The sequence below is a fragment of the Macrotis lagotis genome, chromosome 4, assembly GCF_037893015.1.
Source record: "Macrotis lagotis isolate mMagLag1 chromosome 4, bilby.v1.9.chrom.fasta, whole genome shotgun sequence".
Classification (NCBI taxonomy): domain Eukaryota; kingdom Metazoa; phylum Chordata; class Mammalia; order Peramelemorphia; family Peramelidae; genus Macrotis; species Macrotis lagotis.
In genome coordinates, this window is record NC_133661.1 from 100,458,497 (window position 1) to 100,464,496 (window position 6,000).

Below are 6,000 nucleotides of genomic sequence, written 5' to 3' on the forward strand. Positions count from 1 at the left end.
TAATTACCTAGCTGTGTGGCCTTGGGCAAGCCACTTAACCCCATTTGCCTTGCAAAAAACTAAAAAAAAAAAGTTGAGGCTCAGTGAAATTAAAAGACTTGTCCAATATTACATGGTACACCCTTAGAGACCATATTGTCACAATTTAAGTTGTCAGGTCCTCTGACAACTTAAAGGGTTTCCATATTTTAAATAATTAGAAATTCAATAGTTTAATAGAGATTAGAAGAAAAATAATTTTGGTGATTATTTCTGCCTTTTTCCCCTTCATTTTTCAGTAATATTGACTCCTTATGACCCCATTTGGGGTTTTCTTCACAGAGACTGGAATGGTTTCCTTCCTTCTCTAGCTCATTTTACAGATGAGGAAACTATGGCAAAGAGGGTTAAGTGACTTGCTCAGGGTCACAAAGCTAGGAAGTGTCTGGGGCTAGATTTGAACTCGGCAAGATGACTTTCCCTGGCTCCGTGGCCATTACAAACTTCACTGTACTACCTAGCTGCTCTTTTCTGTTTATACTCAAGTAAATTTATTATAGTGGTTTTACCAGTATGTATGTTACATGAAGACAAGGATCTCAACTTATTATCTACCTCAGAGATTTGTTGTAGGGAAAATATATTTTTAATGGAAAAAAATATATAAATAAGGGCTATTATTATTATTATTTCACGGGATCCCAGATTTATACCTAGAGCCTTAGAGATCATCTAAAGAAACCTCTTCATTTTATTGAAGAGGAATTTAAGAGGCTTTCCCAAGCACAGGTAGATTTGAACTAGTAGTCTTCTGGTCCTCTCCATGTACCATATTACCAAGCATGCCCCCTCCATACTGCTCTGGATTTTTTGTGTTTAATAACTACTTGTTGAACTGGACTAATCAACTCAAACTCATCTAGGAAATTACTGTCTGGTTACTGCTTAGGCATATGGGGTTAAAAAAAATCAATTTTTATATCCTTAATGAGGGCAAGGAAATTTCTGAATAGGCCCTATGTCCAAGAGTAGAGGATAAGGAAGTCCAGTGGCTTTGAGGTATAATCCTCAGGGAAAACAAGCAAAATCATCAGGGTTTGCAACAGGAAGGAAAAAGAAGTCAAAGCTCAATAAGAATTTTCCCCAGAACAATTGAACAGATAACCTCCATTCTAAACTGCTCCTGCCTAGAGTCTAGGGTAATAAACTACTTCTCCTAACCCAGTGGAGACCAGGCTCCTAGATTGCTAAAGCTAAGTTTGGATTTCTTGGGAAGTCCTTATGATAGGTTCATGCTCAGTAGAAGGCAGGGTCTAAGACATGTGCACCTGCCTACTGGGACTTTACAAACTTCCATGGAACTCTTGGTGACTAACTCACTCCCCAGGACAAACCTCACAATCTGGAAGGAACTCCGTCATGTAAGAAGGGCTCTTAAATTTTCAATACCAAGAAATTCCCCAATCCTTGGGCAGAATAACAGAAGTTAGTGAAGGAAAAAAATCAGAAGAGATTACAGCTACAAAGAAGATACTAGTACTTGTCCTATCTACCACATTGGATGATTTTAGGGCTGAAAAACAGGCAATATACATAAAATACTTTATAAATATGAATTAGCAATTAATTTTAGTGAATAATTGGTGTTTAATTAGTTGATAGGTTAAAAGGGGATTTTATTTGGAGACAAAACATCTGAGTTTAAGTCTTGATTCTCTAAATTTCTAGCTGAATGATTCTGAGCATGTGACTTTACTTTCAGGTTTCAATTTCCCTCTCTGTAAAATAAAGACATCTGCCTTAATTATTTCACAGGGCTATCATGAGAAAGGTAAATATCATACACAATAATGATCTAGTATCTAAAGGTACTGTTGTCTAGATACAGATTTCAGACTTATCTCATTCCAACTCCACCTTAATTTATAGCTATGGTCAAAAAACTATCCAACGTTTTCATTTTTATAGATGAAGAAGTTGAGGCTCAGGAGGCTAGGTGGTGCAGTGGATAGAGAACTGGCCCTGGAGTCAGGAGTACCTGAGTTCAAATCTGACCTCAGAAACTTAATAATTACCTAGCTGTGTGGCCTTGGGCAAGCCATTTAACCCCATTTGCCTTGCAAAAAACCTAAAAAAAAAAACTATCATAGGAACTTATCCAACCTTTCTGTAGAGCAATTTGGCAACAAAAATGTGCATACCTTTTGATCCAGTAATACCACTACTGTTTGTGGTGGCAAAGAATTGGAAATTAAGTGAATGTCCTTCAACTGGAGAATGGCTTAACAAACTACAGTATATGTATGTCATGGAACACTATTGTTCTATTAGAAACCAGGAGGGATGGGAATTCAGGGAAGCCTGGAGGGATTGGCATCAATTGAAGAAGCGCAGAACCAGAAAAACATTGTATATCCTAACAGCAACATGGGGGTGATAATGAATCTCAATCTCAATGGATTTGCTCATCTCATCAGTGCCACAATCAGGGACAATTTGGGGCTATCTGCAATGGAGAACATCATCTGAATCCAGAAAAAAAACTGTGGACCATGAACAAAAACCAAAAAGTATTACTTCTAATTTAAAAAACCTGATATTTTATAATGTAATTTTGCTATCTCTTATACTTATTTTTTTTCCCTTAAGGATATGGTTTCTCTCTCATTACATCCAACTTAGATCAATGTATACCATGAAAACAATGTAAAGACTAACAGACTGCCTTCTGTGGGGGTGGGGGAGGGAAGCAAGATTAGGGGAAAAATTGTAAAACTCAAAATAAATAAAATCTTTCCAAGAAAGAAAAAACCCCATCAATTTCTTTTTCCTTTTTTTTTCCCCTTTGTCTCATTTCCAAAATAAAGAATTTCTCAATTCTTAACACATCTCTCTTCCTTTATCAATTAAATTGAATATAAACCAGCTTATTTTAGGGGATGTCCTGAGCTTCCATGCTAGAATGGGAAAGAAAAAAAAGCACTGATAGGAGAGGATGGGGGTGGTTTCTAACAATTAAAATCAGTATCTGTTCTTTCTATTCTCCATGCCCATGAATAGACAAGTAGAATAGAGCAAATCTATGTGTGTTCAAGTATTGGAAGCCACTACATAGGAATTTTCTACAATAAGAGCAAAATAAAAAATGTTCCAAAGAAAAGCCAATATTGCAATAGGATGACAGACTTGAGTCCCAAGCTTATAACCTTGTGAAAATGACTGTATCCCAGGAGGAAATAGCTTAAAGGAAAAAACAAAGAAGCAAATTCCAGCTTTGGAGTCAGAAGCCCTGGATAAGATGTTGGTTCTACCCCCTGTGTGACCTTGGGCAAAATACTTAATCTCAAGTATAAAATGGAAGTGTTAGCCTCTCTTGATTATCATCCTTATCCAGTTCCTTTGTGTCTTCAGTCTCTTTATCTCCCAGTTCCAACAGTTTCCCAAGTCTTGGTGGATCTTAAGTTTGTGATAGCCCTCTGCTCTATCCCCTTTTCTTCACCATCAAATCTAACCACAATTATGCAGTAGGCCCCTGATCTAGTTTCTTCATTCTCCAATTTATTCTTTCTATTCTGCTGTCAAAATGATATTCCTCTCTGCCAGTGTCATGATATATGTAAAGATTTGCTTATATTTGTAGGTCTTCTTGGATCACAACCTTGTTGTGATGGAAGGACTTGCATAACTCAATAAAACTGTGAGCTATGCTGTGTAGGGTTACTCAAAACAGAGGTCAAAGTGAAGTGTTCTGTCAAAAGGTGATCCTCTGGAGATGGCAAAGCATACTCCAGTATCTTTGCCAAGAACACTCCATGGACAGTATTAAAATGCCAAAAGACAGGACATCAAGATGATGTGCTATGGTTCACAGAGTCAGAAATATATTGTATTTATGCATACATGCTTCATGCAAAGGCAGCATAGTACACCCACCAATAGGAAGACCTAGGTTTTAAATTCTCCTTTTGATACATATAGGCTGCGGGACTACAGGCAAAGACCTAAATTATTCTCTATCAGAGAAGATGCAAACAGGAATTAGTAGTCTCCTTACAGGGGAAGTTCCTTTACAGATGATATCACTGATCTGTCACTACATTCCTGTTGAGCTGCCCCTTTATTCCTGTCAGCCAGGTAAATTCCTTAAGGGGAGATTATTTTGGATGTGTGTGTGTGTGTGTGTGTGTGTGTGTGTGTGTGTGTGTGAGAGAGAGAGAGAGAGAGAGAGAGAGAGAGAGAGAGAGAGAGAGAGAGATCTGTACAAAAAGTAAATTCTTAATAAATGTTTGTTGATTGATTGCTTGGGGTCAAAAAATAAAGAATAAAGATTTGGAACTGCATCAAGGCCATCTAGTCTAAACCCATATTTTATAAATGAAAAACTGAGGCCCAAGGAGTGGGCCTAGTGACCTGGCCAAAGTCACCCTTGAATTAAATGGCAGATTGCTGTTCGGTCATTTTTCAGTCATGCCTGACTTTTGGATCCAATTTGTTGTCTTCTTGGGAGAGATCCTGGAGGAGTTTGCCATATCTTTCTCCAGTTCATTTTACAGGTGTGGAAACTGAGGCAAACAGTGATGTGATTTGCCCAGGGTCACAGGAGCTACAAAGGGTCTCAGGTCAAATTTGAACTCAGGTCTTCCAGAGAATCCATTGTACCACCTAGCTCAAACCCAGGTCGTTTTACTCTAAATCCATGGTTCTTTTGGTTTCTAAAATTCAGCTCTAAAATTCCTATGGCCCTTTGAGTCTCAGTTTCCTCATCTGGAAGACAGTGGGACTAAATCATTTGTAAAGGCAGAATGGAAAGCCGCTAATATTGCACGTTGTTTGTGAAATTGGGGGCCTAAATTTCCTCACTTCCCAGCTCCGCATCTTTTATCCTCTGATCACACGTTTCTTTGATCTCTCCCTCCTTAACCCCACTAGCTGTGAGTTAAAATCTTTTTTTTTGCTCAGTTTAAAAAAAATTTTTTTTTTACAAGGCAATGGGGTTAAGTGGCTTGGCCAAGGCCACAACAGCTAGGTCATTAGTAAGTGTCTGAGGCCGGATGTGAACTCGGGTCCTCCTGGCTCCAGGGCCGGCGCTCCCTGAGTTACAACTCTTACTTCTGATTCTTACTATCTCCGTGTCCCAAAGTTCGCGCCCCTCCTCTGTAAAACGAAGCTCGGTAACAGCACCCACCTCCCGGGGTTGGGGGGAGGGGCTCGAATGAAGCGATAGGAAAGCATCTGGCCAACTTTACAGAGCTATGCAGATAACTACTACCATTATACGTAACATGGAAACAGTAATGTGTCTCCTAGAGTTGTTAAAAAAAAAGACACACAGAGTGCTTTTCAAGTCCTAAACTCTCGGCAAGAAACACTAGAGGGCACGGAGAACTTGCAGTGTATCAGAAGTGCATGAGGCCGCTCAAAGGCGAGCGCGGCTGCCCGCGCAGGGATGCAGCAGCAGCGGCCACCGGACTGTCCTAAGCCGGCCAACAAGCCTCCATCCCTCACAGTCTGAGTCGAAGGCCAAAGGAAAGCAGGCTGGCGAGCAGGATACAAAGTGGCAGCGCGCAGAGGGCGGCCGGGCTGCAGAGGCCCACAGGCGGGCAGAGAGAGGGGGCAGAGAGTGCAACTGGCATTACCGTGTCCACCGAGGATCCCGGAGGAGGAGGGGGAGACGCGGCTAAGGACTCCTCTCAGGGGCCAGCCGGCTCGGGAGCTGAGCTGGCCTGGGGCCGATGGGCGGAGCCCCGCTCCCCGAGGCCCCTGGCCCGCCTAGTCCGGCTCCGGAGGGCGGAGCGGGGCCATCCCTCCGCGCGGGGAGGGGCCAGCGCGCCCCCTTCTCGAGTTTTCCGGGTGCTGGGGCCCTGCGGCCTGAGAAGAAGCCGCCGGCTGCCTTTGCTTTGAGATTAGCCTTGTAGTCCACTGGCCTCGCCCGGTTCCCCGAAGAGGCCAGGCCCAGAGAGCCCTATCCGCCGCCTGGCCCACCTTTGCATTGCGGAGCCTGCAGTCCCTTGTCACAAGGGC

At 42.0% G+C, this 6,000-nt stretch overlaps 1 protein-coding gene across 1 annotated transcript in view; it reads right to left on the reverse strand.

Annotated features, from left to right (window-relative positions):
* CASP7 (caspase 7) overlaps positions 1–5,729 on the reverse strand; it is a 72,397-nt gene extending 66,668 nt beyond the window's left edge. Inside the window, exon 1 of the mRNA XM_074233647.1 lies at positions 5,616–5,729. The gene's annotated coding sequence lies outside the window, so the exon portion shown is untranslated. The remainder of the gene's footprint in view (positions 1–5,615) is intronic.
* Between the last annotated feature and the right edge of the window lie 271 nt (positions 5,730–6,000).